Genomic DNA, 24,105 nt, shown 5'->3' on the forward strand with positions numbered 1-24,105 from the left:
AGCACCACTGGGCACAAGTTGAAAATCTCTGGTGCACCCTAAGGGCCAAATTGGCGACATACCACCGGCAACAACTACAACGAACTATCCTATACTTCTAATTTGATGGCGCACACCACACCAATAACCACTACAGCATTTTTTTTTGGCAACATACGGCCGCAACAACCACAACAGCATCTTTTTTATATTGGCGACGTGCAAAAACGTTTTTATATTGGCGACATAACGCCCAACGAAAAGTACGCTACATTGGCGACATACTGCTCAACAACAACTACACCATTTTTGTTATATTGGCGGCGCAACAACAACCACAACCGGTATTTCTTTTTTCTTTGCGACACACCGCCCAACAACCACTACAACAACGTTGGTAAATTGGTGACATAGCGCCCAACAACCACTACAACAACGTCTGTAAATTGGCGACATACCGCCAAACAACAATCATTACGCATCGAAAAGCACTATATTACATTTTTATTTTACCGGCGCACACCACACCAACAACAAAAGCAACAAATTCTTCATAGTGGCGACATGCCGCCCAACATATGTAATTTTTGGGTTTCACGATGACACTATATTCTATAAGTTAATGGTGGTACTTTTGCCTCCATATTTTCTTTTTGCTTCACCGTTTCCTTCTTTTTTAATTTTTTTTTTTTGTCAGCTTTACATTTAAAATTTCTTGGTATTTTTATATCTCCATCTCCTACCATATACACATTTTTTCCGCTACCTATGGCAGTACCAATTCAAACTTCTCAAATTTAGAATTTTTGCCTTTTTTAAATCTTTTGTACTTACTTTTCTTTTTTGATTATAGGCAAAATCAATTCTAACATATTTTTTTTTTGCCTCGCTTCCCGAGATTATGCATGTTAGTGTGCCTTCCGCACCAAAGACATTTTTTATAGAATGCACATTTTTTTTTAAATCTTTGCATCTAATCAGCACGCTGTTAAAATTGATACTATCAAAACACTCAATAACGAAGATTGCAAGCGAGCGATCTGGCTAAGTGATTGAGGGTGGCTAACGTGAGCGTGGCCGAAGCAACAAATGTATGTATGCGGGTTCGAATCGAGCTGAAGGCCTAACAATAATTATTTTATCATTATTATTTTTATGATAAATTTTTTCTTAATGGAAAAAATTATTAAATTAGGATAGAAGAAAGAAAAAATGTTTGACAACTGTCAAAGCTCGTTGTATGGATCCATTTCGGGAACTGCTAAATTCCTTCAACGGCAACGTTTAGGCGCCGCTGCTATAACCATTCAGCCATCACAGCGGTTTTTTGTTTGTCTTCATTAATCCTACTTCTATTCTGGTTCTTGCCAATTGATATTCACAACACTGCGACATCTGTTGCAGAATGAATGTGAAAATTGGACTTGTTTGATGGCAATGCTGCCATATTGTCATATTTTATTGACACTTTTGCCCCGTGCTCTGGAATGTATTAACAATTTTTGTATTATATCGGCCTACTGATTTGTAAGATCGCGGGTTCGAATCGAGCTTAAGGCCTGACAAAAATTATTTTCTCATTATTATTGTTATGATAAATTTTTTCTTAATTGAAAAAATTATTAAATTAGAATAGTAGAAAGAAAAAATTTAGACAACTGCCAAAGCTCGTTGTATGGATCCATTTCGGGAACTGCTAAGTTCCTTCATCGGCAACGTTTAGGCGCCGCTGCTATAACCATTCAGCCATCACAGCGGTTTTTTCTATGTCTTCATTAATCCTATTTCTATTCTGGTTCTTTCCAATTGATATCCACAACACTGCGACATCTGTTGCAGAATGAATGTGAAAATTGGACTTGTTTGATGGCAATGCTGCCATAGTGTCATATTTTATTTACAATTTTTCCCAGTGCTCTGGGATGTATTAACAATTTTTGTTGTTATATCGGCCTACTGATTTGTAAGATCGCGGGTTCGAATCGAGCTTAAGGCCTAACAATAATTATTTTATCATTACTATTTTTATGATAAAATTTTTCTTAATTGAAAAAATTATTAAATTAGAATAGAAGAAAGAAAAAATTTAGACAACTGCCAAAGTTCCTTGTATGGATCCATTTTGGGAACTGCTAAATTCCTTCATCGGCAACGTTTAGGCGGCGCTGCTATAACCATTCAGCCATCACAGCGGTTTTTTGTTTGTCTACTTCTATTCTGGTTCTTGCCAATTGATATTTACAACACTGCGACATCTGTTGCAGGATGAATGTGAAAATTGGACTTATTTGATGGAAATGCTAACATAGTGTCATATTTTATTTACAATTTTTCCCAGTGCTCTGGGATGTATTAACAATTTTTGTTGTTATATCGGCCTACTGATTTGTAAGATCGCGGGTTCCAATCGAGCTCAAGGCCTAAAAATAATTATTTTATCATTATTATTGTTATGATAAATGTTTTCTTAATTGAAAAAACTTTTAAATTAGAATAGAAGAAAGAAAAAATTTAGACAACTGCCAAAGCTGTTGTATGGATCCATTTCGGGAACTGCAAAATTCCTTCATCGGCAACGTTTAGGCGCCGCTGCTATAACCATTCAGCCATCACAACGGTTTTTTTTTGTCTTCATCAATCCTACTTCTATTCTGGTTCTTGCCAATTGATATTCACAACACTGCGACATCTGTTGCAGGATGAATGTGAAAATTGGACTTATTTGATGGAAATGCTGCCATAGTGTCATATTTTATTGACAATTTTTCCCCGTGCTCTGGGATGTGTTAACAATTTTTTTGTTATATCGGCCTACTGATTTGTAAGATCGTGGGTTCCAATCGAGCTCAAGGCCTAACAATAATTATTTTATCATTATTATTGTTATGATAATTTTTTTCTTAATTGAAACAACTTTTAAATTAGAATAGAAGAAAGAAAAAATTTAGACATCTGCCAAATCTCGTTGTATGGATCTATTTCGGGAACTGCTAAATTCCTTCCCCGGCAACGTTTAGGCGCCGCTGCTATAACCATTCAGCCATCACAGCGGGTTTTTGTTTGTCTTCATTAATCCTACTTCTATTCTGGTTCTTGCCAATTGATATTCACAACACTGCGACATCTGTTGCAGAATGAATGTGAAAATTGGACTTGTTTGATGGCAATGCTGCCATAGTGTCATATTTTATTGACACTTTTTCCTCGTGCTCTGAGATGTATTAACAATTTTTGTTGTTATGTCGGCCTACTGATTTGTAAGATCGCGGGTTCGAATCGAGCTCAAGGCCTAACAATAATTATTTTATCATTATTATTGTTATGATAATTTATTTCTTAATTGAAAAAATTATTAAATTGGAATAGAAGAAAGAATAAATTGTTTGGACAACTGCCAGAGCTCGTTGTATGGATCCATTTCGGGAACTGCTAAATTCCTTCATCGGCAGCGTTTAGGCGCCGCTGCTATAACCATTCAGCCATCACAGCGATTTTTTGTTTGTCTTCATTAATCCTACTGGTTCTTTCCAATTGATATTCACAACACTGCGACGTCTGTTGCAGAATGAATGTGAAAATTGGACTTGTTTGATGGCAATGCTGCCATAGTGTCATATTTTATTGACACTTTTGCCCCGTGCTCTGGGATGTATTAACCATTTTTGTGTTATATCGGCCTACTGATTTGTAAGATTGCGGGTTCGAATCGAGCTCAGGGCCTAAAAATAATTATTTTCTCATTATTATTGTTATGATAAATTTTTTCTTAATTGAAAAAATTATGAAATTCGAATAGAGAAAGAAAAAATTTAGACAACTGCCAAAGCTCTTTGTATGGATCCATTTCGGGAACTGCTAAATTCCTTCATCGGCAACGTTTAGGCGCCGCTGCTATAACCATTCAGCCATCACAGCGGTTTTTTTTTGTCTTCATTAATCCTACTTCTATTCTGGTTCTTGCCAATTGATATTCACAACACTGCGACATCTGTTGCAGAATGAATGTGAAAATTGGATTTGTTTGATGACAATGCTGCCATAGTGTCATATTTTATTGACACTTTTGCACCGTGCTCTGGGATGTATTAACAATTTTTGTTGTTATATCGGCCTACTGATTTGTAAGATCGCGGGTTCGAATCGAGCTCAAGGCCTAACAATAATTATTTTCTCATTATTATTGTTATGATAAATTTTTTCTTAATTGAAAAAATTATGAAATTCGAATAGAGAAAGAAAAAATTTAGACAACTGTCAAAGCTCTTTGTATGGATCCATTTCGGGAACTGCTAAATTCCTTCATCGGCAACGTTTAGGCGCCGCTGCTATAACCATTCAGCCATCACAGCGGTTTTTTTTGTCTTCATTAATCCTACATCTATTCTGGTTCTTGCCAATTGATATTCACAACACTGCGACATCTGTTGCAGAATGAATGTGAAAATTGGATTTGTTTGATGACAATGCTGCCATAGTGTCATATTTTATTGACACTTTTTCCCCGTGCTCTGGGATGTATTAATAATTTTTGTTGTTATATCGGCCTACTGATTTGTAAGATCGCGGGTTCTAGGGATTCAAGGGGTTGTGTAGCGCAATAAATAGCTTCTCCAACCCAATTGTCAACCTCACCTTCGAGCGACGAATCCCGTTTCACTAACAGACGAGGCTCTGGCGACCCCAAGCTCTTCATGGAACTTGGGGGTGGGGAGGGAGGGATGGCCTGAAGGTTTCAATGTGGCCATATAAATCGTTCCCGAGATGGTTGGGCCAGCACCTTAATGGTGCTGTGTTACCGGAGCGTATCGGATCTGTATCCGACAAAGGACCATCACATCGATAACACTCCCCAAAGCCTTCGGGGAGTAACCTAATCGCTACAACAACAACAACAACATCGCGGGTTCGAATCGAGCTCAAGGCCTAACAATAATTATTTTCTCATTATTATTGTTAAGATAAATTTTTTCTTAATTGAAAAAATTATGAAATTAGAATAGAGAAAGAAAAAATTTAGACAACTGCCAAAGCTCTTTGTATGGATCCATTTCGGGAACTGCTAAATTCCTTCATCGGCAACGTTTAGACGCCGCTGCTATAACCATTCAGCCATCACAGCGTTTTTTTTTTTTGTGTTCATTAATCCTACTTCTATTCTGGTGCATGCCAATTGATATTCACAACAATCGACATCTGTTACAGAATGAATGTGAAAATTGGATTTGTTTGATGACAATGCTGCCATAGTGTAATATTTTATTGACACTTTTGCACCGTGCTCTGTGATGTATTAACAATTTTTGTTGTTATATCGGCCTACTGATTTGTAAGATCGCGGTTTCGAATCGAGCTCAAGGCTTAACAATAATTATTTTATCATTATTATTGTTATGATAAATTTTTTCTTAATTGAAAAATTATTAAATTAGAATTGACGAATCCAGAATAGAAGTAGGATTAATGAAGACAAAGAAAAAACCGCTGTGATGGCTGAATGGTTATAGCAGCGGCGCCTAAACGTTTTCGATGAAGGAATTCAGCAGTTCCCGAAATGGATCCATACAACGAGCTTTGGCCGTTGTCTAAATTTTTTCTTTTTTCTATTCTAATTTAATAATTTTTTCAATTAAGAAAAATTTATCAACAATAATAATGATAAAATAATTATTGATAGGCCTTGAGCTCGATTCTAACCCGCGATCTTACAAAGCAGTAGGCAGATAACAACAAAAATTGTTAATACATCCCAGAGCACGGGGAAAAAGTGTCAATAAAATACGACACTATGCCAGCATTGCCACCAAATAAGTCCAATTTTCACATTCATTCTGCAACAGATGTCGCAGTGTTGTGAATATCAATTGGCAAGAACCAGAATAGAAGTAGGATTAATGAAGACAAACAAACAAAAAACCGCTGTGATGGCTGAATGTTTATAGCAGCGGCGCGTAAACGTTGCCGATAAAGGAATTTAGCAGTTCCCGAAATGGATCCATACAACTAGCTTTGGCAGTTGTCTAAATTTTTTCTTTCTTCTATTCTAATTTAATAATTTTTTCAAATAAGAAAAAATTTATCATAACAATAATAATGAGAATATAATTATTGTTAGGCTTTGAGCTCGATTCGAACCCGCGATCTCGCAAATCAGTAGGCCGATATAACACAAAAATTGTTAATACATCCCAGAGCACGGGGATAAAGTGTCAATAAAATATGACACTATGGCAGCATTGCCATCAAACAAGTCCAATTTTCACATTCATTCTGCAACAGATGTCGCAGTGTTGTGAATATCAATTGGCAAGAACCAGAATAGAAGTAGGATTAATGAAGACATACAATGAACCGCTGTGATGGCTGAATGGTTATAGCAGCGGCGCCTAAACGTTGCCGATGAAGGAATTCAGCAGTTCCCGAAATGGATCAATACAACGATCTTTGGCAGTTGTCTAAATTTTTTCTTTTTTCTATTCTAATTTAATAATTTTTTCAATTAAGAAAAAATGTATCATAACAATAATAATGATAAAATAATTATTGTTAGGCTCGATTCGAACCCGCGATCTTACAAATTAGTAGGCCGATATAACAACGAAAATTGTTAATACATCCCAGAGCACGGGGAAAAAGGGTCAATAAAATATGACACTATAGCAGCATTGCCATCAAACAAGTCCAATTTTCACATTCATTTTGAAACAGATGTCGCAGTGTTGTGAATATCAATTGGCAAGAACCAGAATAGAATTAGAATTAATGAAGACAAACAAAAAACCGCTGTGATGGCTGAATGGTTATAGCAACGGCGCCTAAATGTTGCCGATGAAGGAATTCAGCAGTTCCCGAAATGGATCCATACAACGAGCTTTGGCAATTGTCTAAATTTTTTCTTTCTTATATTCTAATTTAATACTTTTTTCAATTAAGAAAAAATTTTTCATAACAATAATAATTATAAAATAATTATTATTAGGCCTTGAGCTCGATTCGAAACCGCGATCTTACAAATCAGTAGGCCGATATAACAACAAAAATTGTTAACACATCCCAGAGCACGGGGAAAAAGTGTCAATAAAATATGACACTATGGCAGCATTGCCATCAAACAAGTCCAATTTTCACATTCATTCTGCAACAGATGTCGCAGTGTTGTGAATATCAATTGGCAAGAACCAGAGTAGAAGTAGGATTAATGAAGACAAACAAAAAACTGCTGTGATGGCTGGATGGTTTTAGCAGCGGCGCCTAAACGTTGCCGTTGAAGAAGTTTAGCAGTTCCCGAAATAGATCCATACCACGAGCTTTGGCAGTTGTCTAAATTTTTCTTTCTTCTATTCTAATTTAATAATTTTTTCAATGACGAAAAAATTCATCATAACAATAATAATGATAAAATAATTATTGTTAGGCCGTGAGCTCGATTCGAACCGGCGACCTTACAAATCAGTAGGCGGATATAACAACAAAAATTGTTAATACATCCCAGAGCACGGGGAAAAAGTGTCAATAAAATATGACACTATGGCAGCATTGCCATCAATCAAGTCCAATTTTCACATTCATTCTGCAACAGAAGTCGCAGTGTTGTGAATATCATTTGGCAAGAACCAGAGTAGAAGAAGACAAACAAAAAACTGCTGTGATGGCTGAATGGTTTTAGCACCGGCGCCTAAATGTTGCCGATGAAGGAATTCAGCAGTTCCCGAAATGGATCCATACAACGAGCTTTGGTAGTTGTCTAAATTTTTTCTTTCTTCTATTCTAATTTAATAATTTTTTCAATGAAGAAAAAATTTATCATAACAATAATAATGATAAAATAATTATTGTCAGGCCTTGAGCTCGATTCGAAACCGCGATCATACAAATCAGTAGGCCGATATAACAACAAAAATTGTTAACACATCCCAGAGCACGGGGAAAAAGTGTCAATAAAATATAACACTATGCAGCATTGCCATCAAACAAGTTCAATTTTCACATTCATTCTGCAACAAATTTCGCAGTGTTGTGAATATCAATTGGCAAGAACCAGAATAGAAGTAGGATTAATAAAGACAAACAAAAAACCGTTGTAATGGCTGATTGGTTATAGCAGCGGTGCCTAAACGTTGCCGATGAAGGAATTTAGCAGTTCCCAAAATGGATCCATACAACGAGCTTTGGTAGTTGTCTAAATGTTTTTTTCCTCTCTTCTAATTTAATAACCTTTTCAATGAAAAAAAAATTTATCATAACAATAATAATCATAAAATAATTATTATTAGGCCTTGAGCTCGATTCGAACCCGCGATCTTACAAATCAGTAAGTCGATATAACAACAAAAATTGTTAATACATCCCAGAGCACATGTCAGGGGTGGGTATTCTCCGCGTTGGGCTGACAGGACGTTTTCTTTTCGCGACAGCTACTCAGTATTGATGATATGCTTAAACAAACGGATTGTACTGAAAGCGCCGGTGACCAATCCTCTGTTAATATGGAAAGGCAGATATGTCCATTGGAGTAGACGTGCGGATGAACGGGTATACTATTGCCAATAAACGTCACCTCAGGTGAATCGAAGGGATATTTATTATTAAATTTGAATAGCAATTGAAAATGTTCGCCTTCGTATAGTGTACCCTCGAAACCGGCAATATTTATTTTCCATTCTGATAAATTTTGTCCTATACTATCGGTATCAACGGTAACGCCCGGTGGCGGTTCTTCTATCAATGACATCAACTCTTTATGCAGTCTTCGCTCCGATGGCGACATTGATGACATTCTCTCCAACTTTTGGCTGTTCTGTTTTGTTGCTGCTACACTACTGGCGGAAATGTGAACGTATTTTAATAGTTAATTTTTCTTTGTTTTTATAATACAATTCTTTGTTAAATTTTTAGTTATTCTTTTTAATTCTATTACAATAATCTTTGCTTTTTACTTGCCACAATGATGGCAAAGATTTATACATTTCAATAAATTCACTCAGAATTTTTTTATTGTCCATTTTACTTTTCCGCGCACGTCTGTTCCGTTCAGAAATTACTACGATTATGAGCTATTTCGCCATACACGCACGAACAGTTCGCGCAAATGTTCGCCAAAAATTAAAATATTTTGATTTTTGGCGAACATTTGCGCGAACTGGCAAACACCACCATACACGACAGAAAAGGTCGCAGAAACATGACATAACGGGAATGTTCGTGTCGTGTATTTGGCGCTTAACGAACCAAAAGCTTTTTATACTCAGTTGAGCAGAGCTCACAGAGTATATAACATTGAACGGTTGGTTGTACAGATATAAAGGAATCGAGATAGATATAGACTTCCATATATCAAAATCATCAGTATCGAAAAAAAATTTGATTGAGCCATGTCCGTCCGTCCGTTCGTCCGTCCATTAACACGATAACTTGGGTAAATTTTGAGGTATCTTGACGGAATTTGGTATGTAGGTTCCTGGGCACTCATCTCAGATCGCTGTTTAAAATGAACGATATCGGACTATAACCACGCCCACTTTTTCGATATCGAAAATTTGGAAAAATCCAAAAAGTGCGATAATTCATTACCAAAGACGGATAAAGCGATGAAACTTGGTAGGTGGGTTGAACTTATGACGCAGAATTGAAAATAAGTAAAATTTTTGACAATGGGCGTGGCACCGCCCACTTTTAAAAGAAGGTAATTTAGAAGTTTTGCAACCTGTAATTTGGCAGTCGTTAAAGATATCATGATGAAATTTGGCAGAAACGTTACTTGTATTACTATATGTATGCTTAACAAAAATTAGCAAAATCGGAGAACGACCACGCCCACTTAAAAAAAAAATTTTTTTAAAGTGAAATTTTTACAAAAAATTTAATATCTTTACAGTATATAAGTAAATTATGTCAACATTCAACTCCAGTAATGATATAGTGCAACAAAATACAAAAATAAAAGAAAATTTCAAAATGGGCGTGGCTCCGCCCTTTTTCATTTGATTTGTCTAGGATACATTTAATGCCATAAGTCGAACAAATATCTACCAATCCTTGTGAAATTTGGTGGGCGCTTAGATTCTAGGACGATAACTGTTTTTTGTGAAAAAGGGCGAAATCGGTTGAAGCCACGCTCAGTTTTTATACACAGTAGATCGTCTGTCCTTCCGCTCGGCTGATAACACGATAACTTGAGCAAAAATCGATATATCTTCACTAAACTCAGTTCACATAATTATCTGAACACACTTTGTATTCGTATAAAAAATTACCGAAATCCGACTATGACCACGCCCACTTTTTCGATTTCGAAAATTACGAAAAATGAAAAAAATGCTATAATTCTATACCAAATACGAAAAAAGGGACGAAACGTGGTAATTGCATTGGTTTATTGACGCAAAATATAACTTTAGAAAACAACTTTGTAAAATGGGTGTGACACCTACCATATTAAGTAGAAGAACATGAAAAAGTTCTGCAGGGCGAAATCGAAAGCCCTTGGAATCAGGGCAGGAATACCGTTCGAGGTATTACATATATAAATAAATTAGCGGTACCCGACAGATGATGTTCTGGGTCACCCTGGTCCACATTTTGGTCGAAATCTCGAAAACGCCTTCACATATACAACTACCACAACTCCCTTTTAAAATTCTTATTAATACCTTTAATTTGACGCCCATACTGTACAAACGCATTCTAGAGTCACCCCTGGTCCACCTTTATGGCGATATCTCGAAAAGGTGACCACCTATACAACTACCACCATTCCCTTTTAAAACCCTCATTAATACCTTTAATTTTATACCCATATCGTACAAACACATTCTAGAGTCACCCCTGGTCCACCTTTATGGCGATATTTCGCAACGGCTTCCACCTATAGAACTAAGGCCCACTCCCTTTTAAAATACTCATTAACACCTTTCGTTTGATACCCATATTGTACAAACGCATTCTAGAGTCACCCCTGGTCCACCTTTATGGCGATATCTCGAAAAGGCGACCACCTATACAACTACCACCATTCCCTTTTAAAACCGTCATTAATACCTTTAATTTTATACCCATATTGTACAAACGCATTCTAGAGTCACCCCTGGTCCACCTTTATGGCGATATCTCGAAAAGGCGACCACCTATACAACTACCACCACTCCCTTTTAAAACCCTCATTAAAAGCTTTAATTTTATACCCATATCGTACAAACATATTCTAGAGCCACCCCTGGTCCACCTTTATGGCGATATTTCGCAACGGCTTTCACCTATAGAACTAAGACCCACTCCCTTTAAAATACTCAGTAACACCTTTCTTTTGATACCCATATTGTACAAACACATTCTAGAGTCACCCCTGGTCCACCTTTATGGCGATATCTCGAAAAAGCGTCCACCTATAGAACTAAGGCCCACTCCCTTTAGAATACTCATTAACACCTTTCATTTGATACCCATATCGTACAAACATATTCTATAGTCACCCCTGGTTTACCTCTATGGCGATATCTCGAAACGGCGTCCACCTATGGAACTAAGGATTACTTCATTTTAAAATACTCATTAACACCTTTCATTTGATACCCATATCGTACAAACAAATTCTAGAGTCACCCCTGGTCCACCTTTATGGCCATTTCCCTAAATGGCGTCCACCTATAGAACTATGGCCCACTCCCTCATAAAATACTCTTTAGTGCCTTTCATTTGATAGACATGTCATACAAACACATTCCAGGGTTTCCCTCGGATCATTTTCCTACATAGTTATTTTCCCTTATGTTGTCACCATATCTCTCAAGTGAGTATGTAATGTTCGGTTACACCCGAACTTAACCTTCCTTACTTGTTATATTTGTTTTATAGTATGCAGGTTGTTGGACTTGCTAGTTTTAGTTTAGCTATCTGCGTGTCTGCAAGCGAGTAAAGCAGTTACATTAGAGTGACCAAATTTCTTATTTTTGTTAAGCTGAAATTAATTGTTAAGAAAATTATTGTGATTATGTTAGGTGTATTGTATCGTTGTCCTCTATATAGTAAGCGATTCTGCCCATAAGGTACGTTAATCTTGAAGAGTTTTTTTTTTGAGAAATTCTTAAAACTTCATACATATCTACATACATAGGTAGGGGTAAAACCAACTAAGAGAGCTCGATTAGGTAGGATCCCTTACCCTTAACCTGGAAAAATTTTAAAAGCCATTTGTTTTTGTTCTTGTTTTTTTTTTATTGAATGATCGGCAGGACGTTTCATCATAGTCAAGAATTTTCAGCCTAAATAATAAGATTAGTTTTTTTATGCTTCATTATAATTCTTTTTATGATTTCAATATATTTTGATCCGGTTGTTAAAAGTAAAAATGCGGAGTTAAGCACTTTTTGGGCGGGAGGTGAAGATGGCGTGATAGAGAGGTAAGTGGAGGGGACGGAGCATGGCAAGAGGGAGACCGCTGAAGTTAGGGTACATGAAACGAGCGGTCCAAGGCGGGCGGGCTTCCTGAGGTGATGTGTGTGAGGCTGATAGGATGGATTATGAAAGGAATAAATATGTGTCCGTACGGCTCCTTGGTGGTAGGGTTGAGGACCACTGCCCCTTCTTATACTGAGCTAGTCCGGGGACCCCAAGGAACCAAACAATACGTGTACAACAAACAAAAAAAAAAGGTTTAAATTGGCGCCCATTCAGCTTAAGTTTCAAAAAAAAAAAAAAGAAACATTTTCAACTTTTTCGTTTTATTTTAAAAATTTATTTAAACCTTTTTGATTCAAATCGTTCATCGAAAAAGGGTTGGATGAGCGCTGTCAGCCGGACGGCTTAGGTGGCTTACTTATAAAGTTTTTTTTGTAGTTTAATTGCACTAAGGCGTTAGGTGGTAGCACATCAATTCCCATACAATAGCCAAACGGTGACATAGTTACCGAACATTAGGGTGATCTATCTGCACCTCCACAGTACAATGCACAAATAATTTTCAAATTTCTTTTTTGTTATACATTTTTTTTTTTACAGTTTTTTTTTTTGATTAACAATTTAAATCAGTTAGTTTCTATGTATGGAGACCGAAATTGAAAAGGAAATGTTGATGCTCCATGCATACATACATACATATGTACATAGAGTAGTTTTAGTGGCCGCAACACTCGTTTAGATACAAAGGTTGTGAGGCATAACTTTTTTTTTGATATAAATACTTATATTTTTTTTTTATGAAATAATCAGTCCACACACGAACTCATACAGGAACGATAAACTATGCTCCAAACCCTCTGTTTGGAAAAACCTCTTCGGGAGTCATGCCATCTCAACTTCCGCAAAGTAGCACATTGTTAGAGTTTTGAAATTACAATAAGGATTTGCTTTACACAAGCATATTTGAAGTTTTGTTAAAAGATTTGAAATTACAATAAGGGTATTTTTTTTAATTTGAATTTTTTTTTATTTGAAAATAATTTGGCGCTTAACATACAAGCATACATACTAGGTATTTTAGGTTTTATACGAGGTTTTGTGTAAAATACAAGGGTTCCGAAAGATATTGCGTTTTTGATTATTTCTTTTTGGTGATACACGGAAACTAATTTTTTTATGAATAAAACACCACCTGCATTGAACACCAGAGGCAAAAAAAGATTGCAGCCATGGCATCTAATGATCCAAACGTGAACGCATCTGTTGAACAGGATGCCTCGTTCATTGATTTATCGGAGCGGTTTGGAGGGACAAAGAGTAGTGGGGACAAAACGGGGACAACATTGAGAAAGATGGTGCCAGTAGCGCGACACCTACGACGGGCGGTAAAACAGGGACGTTGCCCAAGCAGAACACAGGTGCACAGGTAACACAGTCCGTGCTCTTACGGCCGCCCTCGTTATCTATCCCGCGCCCTCCACCGTTCCACAATTTTTCCAATCAGGCCACAGCTCAGCGACCTAAACCCCATCAGATACGAGACGAAATAGCACCTATGATCAAAGAAATTATGGGTGAAGCGAAAGAGGCCCTTTTAAGTGAAATGAGAACAAATATGCAGGAAATAATGAATGGTTTGCGAAACTTAAACGGTGAGATGGGAGCTGGTGGTGGAGAAAATAGAACGCGTGTTCCATACAAGCGAAGGAGGCACAATACTAGCAGTGAGTCCATGGAGTCGAGGAGGTCGATTCCTCAAAATGAACTTTTCAGTGAAAACGTCAATAGCAACGGCAATAGCAATGTAATTATAGATGTCAACAGAAACACCCGTAACCCTATGAGGCCTGCAGTGGGTAACTTGCCGACGTTCACGGCGCAAGTACATCAGCGCCACATCCAAACAGCACAACGAGCGAGGCAAAATTCGTACTCGGAAAGCGTCCCAATCGAAAATCAAGGTAGAAATTCGGGTATGAGACCTGAACTTAATATAGAAAAGTGGGGAATTAGTTTCCAAGGATTCCGAGATTCCATGACCATTGAAGATTTTTTGTTTAGATTGGAATATTTAAAGGAGAAGTACGGTTGTTCGTGGGGAGATATTTTAAGGGATATTCATCGTCTTCTGGGTGGCGAAGCGCGCGAGTGGTACTGGTTGTACATTCGCACGAACCGAAATGTAGACTGGCAAACTTTGCAGTTTGCACTACAAAGGCAGTTCGCCTCCCAGTTGACAGATTTCGAACTGATGAGGGAGATAAATGAACGTAAGCAGAAACCCGGGGAAAGTATTGATGAATACTTCCATGCTATTGGCATACTACGATCTCATTTAAGGAACCCCATACCCGAGTATGAAATGGTTCGACTAGTGAAAGGAAACTTGCGGGAATCGTTGGCAAAAATGGTTTATCCCATCGCGGTATACTCTGTCGAGCAGCTTAGGATGGAGTGTAAGGAGGTGGAAAGATGTTTCCCTCGACGAGACCGTCTGCAGCAAAGTGGATTCGCGCCTCGTGATTATCAGGTTCATGAGATCACGCCCACACCGACAGATGAGCAGGAATCTCCCAGAGATGAGGGTCAAGTCTCTGTGGAAGAGGTCCGCTATCAGCGCGTAACGAAGCATCCACCATCGCGCGACCAGACAAGCCGGCAAAACACATGCTGGAATTGTGGAACCGAGGGTCATCTGTTCACCGACTGCATGTCATTGCATAGGCGCATTTTCTGCTTTAAATGTGGAAAGCCGGAGGTCATCACGCAAAGTGTCCCGTATGTAACCCGACGGGAAACGCCAATCGGAACGCCAGCACAACTTTAGATTTAGATATAATATGCCAGAACGAACAGCCCGGATTAAAATCAAAAATAATTTTAGAAAGCCAATCACAAGCAAAGGCTAACAACAAAACCACCCTACACCGGCCAATTACCCTTTCTTTTGAGGAACGCATGAGGAGATACCGCGTGAGGAGATACCGCGAAGCCCGAGAACGAATTTTTGCCGATAGTGTGCTGCTAGGTCGGCGTATGGTATCGATTAGGATAAAAAAGGCAAGTGAGCGTTTTCGACGACGAAAGCTGCTTCGTCGAGAAGTTGTGGCAGCAGTAAAAAGGGCAGATAGAAGTGACCCGCGGGTATACGCGGATATAGAGTTGAATGGGATTCAGACACGCGGACTATTAGACACGGGGGCATCGGTTAGTATTTTGGGTCGAGGTGGTCGTGAGTTAGTACAGGAATTAGGGTTACCAAAGAACGATTTATTTCATCCGTTACTACTGCCGGATGTGGAGCGCATACGGTGTTAGGAAAAATCAAAATACCTGTGAAATACAAAAATTTAGTAAACGTTATAACTTTTTATCTATGTCCATACCTGGAGCAAAACATATATCTAGGAATAGATTTTTGGCGCGCATTTGAGTTGGCTCCAAGCGTTGTAGGTTGTGAGAAAATTGACCTATCTAGGCTAGAACAGCAGATGGTGAAAGAAGAAGATAGGCACGAGCGTCGCCTGTTGCACGAATTGACGCCAGAGCAACAGCAAAGATTAGAGCAAGTCAAAAATAGCTTTAAGACATTTGAAGAAGATGGGTTAGGTCGCACTCCACTGGAGAAACACTCCATTAAGTTAGTAGAGGATGCTGTGCCGGTAAAAGATAGGCATTATCCGTTGTCTCCGGCAATGCAAGCCATAGTGTATTCTGAAATAGACAAAATGTTAGAATTAGGAGTTATCGAAGAAAGCGAAATTCCCTGGAGTAATAGAACCACGGTAGTTAGAAAACCCGGTAAAAACAGATTTTGCTTAGATGCGCGGAAATTGAATGCTCTGACCATCAAGAACGCATATCCCTTACAAAATATGGAAGGCATAATCAGTCGCATCGATGATACGCATTATATAAGTAGCGTGGACCTAAAATTCGCGTTCTGGCAAATAGAGCTGGAAAAAAGTAGCAAACCGTACACGGCTTTCACCGTCCCGGGGCGGCCCTTGTACCAATTTGCAGTCATGCCATTCGGCTTATGCAATGCGGCACAACGGTTATGTCGACTGATGGACCGCGTCATACCGCAGAGGTTAAAGTCAACCGTTTTTATATACCTTGATGATTTGCTCATCATTGCTCCAGATTTCGAAACGCATCTGAAAACATTGGAAGAGGTGGCTATGTGTTTAAAAGAAGCAGGGTTAACGATCGGGTTGAAAAAATCAATGTTTTGCTTCAAGGAATTACCATATTTGTGTTATATTGTAGGCGGTGGGATGTTAAAGACGGATCCCGAAAAGGTGAAAGCTATTCTAAATATCCCCTTACCAAAAACAATGAAACAAGTAAGGTTTTTTCTTGGAACAGCTGGGTGGTACCGGCGATTCATAAAGGATTTTGCAACGTTGGCTGCACCACTTACAGACACCTTAAAAAAATCAAGCAAGTTTGAAATGACATCTCAAGCTATTGAAGCCTTTAATAATTTGAAAAAAGTGCTTACAAGCGCACCTGTATTAAAACACCCGGAGTTTTCGAAACGTTTTTGGGTCCAATGTGACGCCTCTGACTATGGTGTTGGCGCGGTGCTATATGAAAAGACGGATGATAATGCGGAAAACCCCATCGCGTACTTCTCTCAGAAACTGAATGATTGTCAACGCAAATATACCACAACCGAAAAGGAATGTCTCGCGGCGGTGATGGCAGTGCAAAGATTTCGTCCATATATTGAACTTATGCCATTTACCGTAGTGACTGATCATGCAAGTCTAAAATGGCTTATGTCACTTAAAGATTTAAGCGGGAGACTGGCGAGATGGTCGCTGCATCTTCAAGCCTTCAATTTCCAAATCGAACATCGAAAAGGGTCCGAAAATATAGTTGCCGATACGTTATCTCGTTGTATCGACGACATATCACAATCTTTAATACCGGGCATAGATACTCTAGAGTTCGAATCTGACGAATACTTAGGGTTGATAGGTACAATTGAGTCAAATGGGGAACGATTGCCGGATTTAAAAAAAGAGGATGGTTTTGTATATAAGAAAATTTTGGCAAGGGATACCGAGTTAGAAGAGTCGGAATGGAAGTTATGGGTACCGGCGGCATTGACATCGACGTTAATTGCAAATGCGCATTGTTCTGAGACAGCTGCACATGTTGGAATGGCGAAAACATTGCATCGGTTACGGCGTATGTATTATTGGCCTAATATGGTTCTACAAGTCCGAAACTTCGTTCTCACTGAAAGACCTTTTCAAAAAATGTATATTGATTTTTTAGGCAAGTATCCCAGGTCTAAGAAAGGGAATACGTTTATATTTGTGGCGGTGGATTTTTCAAAATTTACCTTTTTAAAAGCAATGCGTGAAGCAACTGCAACCAATGTCGTGAAATTTCAAACAGAAGAAATCTTTTTCAAGTTTGGCGTACCGGAAATAACACATTCCGACAATGGGAAGCAGTTCACGTCAAAACAATTTGCCCACATGATGCAAACGTACCGCATTAAACACCTAAAAACCGCCTTTTATTCCCCTCAGTCAAATGCAGCGGAGAGGGTAAACCAATCGGTTTTGGCTGCCATCCTCGCGTATTTAAAAACAGACCACCGGGATTGGGATTTGTACTTGCTGGAAATCGAATGCGTGTTGCGAAACGCCGTACAGTCTGCCACGGGTGTATCGCCCTACTTTGCCCTGTTTGGGATGAACATGTTTACCAGTGGCGCTGACTATGCTGTGGCCAGAAAACTGAGCGCCTTGAATGATAGTGAAACGCTATTGCTGAGCAATAGTGACCGAATGGGGATTATGAGGGAAAAGATTAAGGAGAATTTACATAACGCGTATAAAACGAATGCAATACGGTACAACAAAAGGATCCGCGAGGTGCGATTCGTACCCGGACAGAAAATCTACAAACGTAATTTTGTGCTAAGCGATTTCAAAAATAATATCAACGCGAAGTTTTGCAAAAAATTTACTAAGTGCAGGGTAACGAAAGCATTGGGAAATAATATGTACCTGCTAGAAACTCTTTCGGGGCGTAGTTTAGGCGCCTGGCACACCAAAGACCTGAAGAAGTAGGGTTCTTTCCATGTTGGTGGATCTCCTGCGAGGAGGGTCAAGTCGTTCGGAGGTGTGCCCTATGCACACGAGCGTAGTTAGCCAACCTGCGATATACAGTATGAATTAACCACAAAGTAAAATTCTCATATGGATATGACATAATTATACTTCCCGTAAACTCACTAATTTTTCAAATTTTCCATCGGATATAGTTGACAAATTTTGCCCGGCGTAACTCATGAAGCAGGAGACTGTGTCAGGGGTGGGTGTTCCCCGCGTTGGGCTGACAGGACGTTTTCTTTTCGCGACAGCTACTCAGCATTGATGCTACGCTTAAACAAACGGATTGTACTGAAAGCGCCGGTGACCAATCCTCTGTTAATATGGAAAGGCAGCTATGTCCATTGGAGTAGACGTGCGGATGAACGGGTATACTATTGCCAATAAACGTCACCTCAGGTGAATCGAAGGGATATTTATTATTAAATTTGTATAGCAATTGAAAATGTTCGCCTTCGTATAGTGTACCCTCGAAACCGGCAATATTTATTTTCCGTTCTGATAAAATTTGTCCTATGCTATCGGTATCAACGGTAATGCCCGGTGGTGGTTCCTTTATAAATGACATCAACTCTTTATGCAGTCTTCGCTCCGATGGCGACATTGATGACATTCTCTCCAACTTTTGGCTGTTCTTTTTTGTTGCTGCTAAACTACTGGCGGAAATGTGAACGTATTTTAATAATTAATTTTTCTTTATTTTTATAATACAATTCTTTGCTAAATTTTTAGTCTATTTTCAATTGTTGACAATCACGAAAAATTTCTTTGGTATTATTTTTTTTACTTGGTTTGTTTTGCATGCGTGTTCCTATGTCAAAATGATGGCGGACAACAAAACAAACAGAACTTAACGAAAGATAGAGCTTTTGATAGGGTTGCCGGATGTGGCATAAAGACTGGTATAGAGACAGATTGCAGCAACAAAAAAATTACTATACAGGAACCGCAAACGATTAGCGGATAAGGAATAAAGAGATTAACGTTAGGCGAGTAGGGCGAAGAAAGAAGATATAAAAGGGGGTGACACAGGTTAAAATGAAGACAGTATGAAGTGTTAAAGTTCTGGCATACGACTGCCTCCGCGCCGCACGGTGTAATAAAGTTTGTGCATGATGTGGAATTGTTGTCGTGCGGTTTTTAAAAAATAACTTAAAATATAAAATTTTGTGGTTCCGGCAAGGAGGTTCCAGCAAGGGAGACGAGGATCGGAGTTCCAGGGCAGCAGATGGAAGGTGAGCAGAGTTAGACAGCTTAGAGAAGCAGGAGTATGTGCGTAGATATGTATATACATATATGAGTACATATAGGTAAATGTAAGGTTAATTGTGTGTAATTTGATAATAATTTTTGCTTAAATGGGGATAATCTTTTTTTTTTTGTACATTAATTTTTATACTCAGTTGAGCAGAGCTCACAGAGTATATTAACTTTGATTGGATAACGGTTGGTTGTACAGGTATAAAGGAATCGAGATAGATATAGACTTCCATATATCAAAATCATCAGGATCGAAACAAAATTTGATTAAGCCATGTCCGTCCGTCCGTCTGTCCGTTAACACGATAACTTGAGTACATTTTGAGGTATCTTGACGAAATTTGGTATGTAGGTTCCTGAGCGCTCATCTCAGATCGCTATTTAAAATGAACAATATCGGACTATTACCACGCCCACGTTTTCGATATCGAAAATTTCGAAAAACCGAAAAAGTGCGATAATTCATTACCAAAGACGAATAAAGCTATGAAACCTGGTAGGTGAGTTGAACTTATGACGCAGAATAGAAAATTAGTAAAATTTTGGACAATGGGCGTGGCACCGCCCACTTTTAAAAGAAGGTAATTTAAAAGGTTTACAAGCTGTAATTTAGCAGTCGTTGAAGATATCATGATGAAATTTGGCAGGAACGTTACTCCTATCTCGAAAAGGCGTCCACCTATAGAAATAAGGCCCACTCCCTTTTAAAATACTCATTAACACCTTTCATTTGATACCCATATCGTACAAACATATTCTAGAGTCACCCCTGGTCCACCTTTATGGCGATATCTCGAAAAGGCGTCCACCTATAGAAATAAGGCCCACTCCCTTTTAAAATACTCATTAACACCTTTCATTTGATACCCATATCGTACAAACACATTCTAGAGTCACCCCTGGTCCACCTTTATGGCGATATCTCGAAAAGGCGTCCACCTATAGAACTAAGGCCCACTCCCTTTTAAAATACTCATTAACACCTTTCATTTGATACCCAAATCGTACAAACACATTCTAGATTCACTCCTGGTCCACCTTTATGGCGATATCTCGAATAGGCGTCTGCCTATAGAACTAAAACCCACTCCCTTTTAAAATACTCATTAACCCCTTTCATATGATGCCTATATCGTACAAACAAATTCTAGGGTCACTCCTGGTCCACCTTTATGGCGATATCTCGAAACGGCATCCACCTATGGAACTAAGGATCACTCCCTTTTAAAATACTCATTAACACCTTTCATTTGATAACCATAGCGTACAACAAATTCTAGAGTCAACCCTGATCCACCTTTATGGCGATATCCCTAAATGGCGTCCACCTATAGAACTATGGCCCACTCCCTCATAAAATACTCTTTAATGCCTTTCATTTGATACACATGTTATACAAACACATTCCAGGGTTACCCTCGGTTCATTTTCCTACATGGTTATTTTCCCTTATGTTGTCACCATAGCTCTCAACTGAGTATGTAATGTTCGGTTACACCCGAACTTAACCTTCCTTACTTGTTTCCCTCATTATGCTGTGTATAAGTGTCTGCTGGTAGTTGTGGCTAGTGAGAATTAAATTTTTCTCTTGTTTGCATCCCAAAACTATTGATGGCTGATATCTAAAGCTTTGTTGATTAGGTTCTTTGCAGTATTCATTTTGTACTTGAATGGTTGGGCTGATAAGAAATTTATCAAACGGCCAGATGAGGTAAGTTTTGTATACCAGTCTAGCATAAGTATGTTATTCTTTATATGAACGCGCGTATCTAAGAAGGGGATGCTGAAATTTGCTTCTGTTTCCAGGGTGAACTTAAGTTTGTCGTGGTACTTGTTGAGTGTATCTAGAATAGTGTCTAAGCCTTTTATTTCCACTATAGCGAAGATGTCGTCAACGTATTCCACCATGAACTTTATCTCTATGTTTTGTTGTGATTTAAGTTTAGATATGGCGTCGTTTAGTAAGTCATCTAAGACTATATCTGCAACGCTTGCCCATAGGCATACCAGATGTTTGGGCATAACATTTTTCACCCCAAAGGAAATAGTTATTGTCTTTGAGACAGAAATCCAACATTTTTTGGAAAATTCGCCTCGGTATTTTTGTGTTTTTTTGTATTTCCTCCCACTTTTTATACTCAACTGAGCAGAACTCACAGAGTATATTAATTTTGTTCGCATAACGGGAATCCGTAACGGCATAAACTGATCGAGATAGATATAGACTTCTATATATCAAAATGATCTGGGCGAAAAAAGAATTCGTGTCCGTAAACACGATAACATGAGTAAATTTTGAGGTATCTTAATGAAATTCGGTATGTAAGTTCCTGGGCACTTATCTCAGATCGCTATTACGATGAAACTTGGTAGATGGGTTGAACTTATGACGCAAAATTGAAAATTAGTAAAATTTTGAGCAATGGGCGTGGCACCGCCCACTTTTAAAAAAAGGTAATTTAAAAATTTTGCAAGCCGTAATTTCGCAGTCGTTGAAGGTATCATGATGAAATTTGGCAGGAATGGTACTCCTATTGTACAAAACCGTGGTGGCAACGGCGCGCACCCACGTAATTGCAAAAGGATATATGTTTAGGCAAAAGGGGAGAAAATAAAAACACCAAAAAGTTTCGTGTTAATAAAAAGGAATTACAAATTGTTTGTTTTATTAACCATATAGAAATACAACAAGTGTTAAGAAATTGTTTAACAAATTTGTGGAAAATGGTATATAATAATAATTTTGAAAATTTACTCTTACGTGAACGTGAGATTACGTGTACCTTTGCTGCCTGCTGGATTCAAAGAGGACGAGCCTCTTTGCGACATGAGCCGTTGAGCCCACGATACAGCTCCTTCGTTGGGTTTCCCGGCAACAAAGTTGCCATAACGCGGGCTCACAGCGGTAAAAATATAAGATACATACGTACCACCACTCACATATGCCTGTGTGTATTAGTGATCACAAGCATATGTGGGTGGTAGTAAACGAAGGAAAATAACTAAGAAAATTATGTTACGAGGGAGGGGAGATATATTTAGGCCTGTGGCCTAAACACCCCGACCCCCTTGCCGTAAACAACAAAGAAAAAAATAAAAAAAAAAAGGAATGCCACGTGATCGCACGTCCAGTAAGGCGCTGTAACGAAAGAAGACAGTGCAGATGCGGACTGCAAGCACTGCACGCCAGATGGTTGACCTCACGTTTCGCTCTCCTGTGGAAAAAGAAAAGAAGTTGTTAGATATACGTACGTGGTTTTAAATTCCGTGCATATTTACTTAAATGTGTATAAGATGCCGCATGTGTGAGGCGTGAAAATCGGATATTTATTTTTGGCAGGCTCACGAGACCACCAACCCGAACACGGTCGGTTGGGTTGGAGCCCGCCAACTGTCGATGACGGTGTACCGCTCACCATCATTTCCGCGTAAATGTCAGCGCCGAGTGTAAGCCGTATTGGTGATGAGCGGTAGAATTGCGGATCCGCCAGCCGCATGAATTCAAAAGGCGCGGCAATCTTGGGGTCCACATTGGACGTTAGACTCAAGCGGTAATGGCTTTCGACGACGGCTGCTTGGGTTGTTATGCGCGTTGACGCTCCGAATTTGCCGCACAGTATGAGGGTGCATTGTCCATGTCCTTGGCGCTCTAATTGTAACTCGCGTACCAGCTCCGCATCGACGATCTTGCTGGCGGCGCAGGGATCAATAATGGCCCGAACCAGGTGTAAATTCCCACGCGATTCGATTCGTCCGATGGCCGTCGGCGCAATGGGCACGAAAGGCCGCATGATGGGCGATGGAGTAGCCTGGAGCAGCCGCCCTGTCCGGAAGCCTTCCGGCGTGTCGCGCGATAGCGTCCTTGTACTTTGGGCTTCAAGAGAGTATGGTGTCGATTTATTTCGCCGCTGCTGTCTCTCGCGTTTGGATGATTTGGCGGGGCCTCGTTGGAGCCCGACGTCAAGGCGCTGCCAATTATTTTGATGGTTTCGAGCTTTCTTTACTTCCTCCGCCCTTCGTCCGTGCTGCAACAGCGGTCGGAAACTGCGCATCCCATTCCTGCTCGTTGACGGTCTCATTTCGGTTTTTGCTCTCTCTTCCTCCATTTTCGCTCTCTCTTCCTCCACCTGCTGAGCCCAGGACTTTGTCGGCCCCATTAGGTGGATTGACAACGTGTCATCGGACGGGTTGTCGTCGCCAATGGTTGTTGCATCATCGCGTTCAGATTGACGCTCATCTAGATGGAGCGTGGTGTGGTGCTTTCGCTGGCACCGTTTGCAGAGATATTTGCTATTGCACTTGTTCACGCGGTGAAAGGGCGACAGACAATTTGGAC

At 39.2% G+C, this 24,105-nt stretch overlaps 1 pseudogene; it reads right to left on the reverse strand.

The window, feature by feature from the left end:
* Nucleotides 1-8,335: 8,335 nt before the first annotated feature.
* On the reverse strand, nt 8,336-8,794 carry LOC137235214 (ubiquitin-conjugating enzyme E2 W pseudogene; annotated as a pseudogene).
* Nucleotides 8,795-24,105: the final 15,311 nt, after the last annotated feature.

This window comes from Eurosta solidaginis, chromosome X, assembly GCF_040869045.1.
Source record: "Eurosta solidaginis isolate ZX-2024a chromosome X, ASM4086904v1, whole genome shotgun sequence".
In the NCBI taxonomy this organism is placed as follows: Eukaryota; Metazoa; Arthropoda; class Insecta; order Diptera; family Tephritidae; genus Eurosta; species Eurosta solidaginis.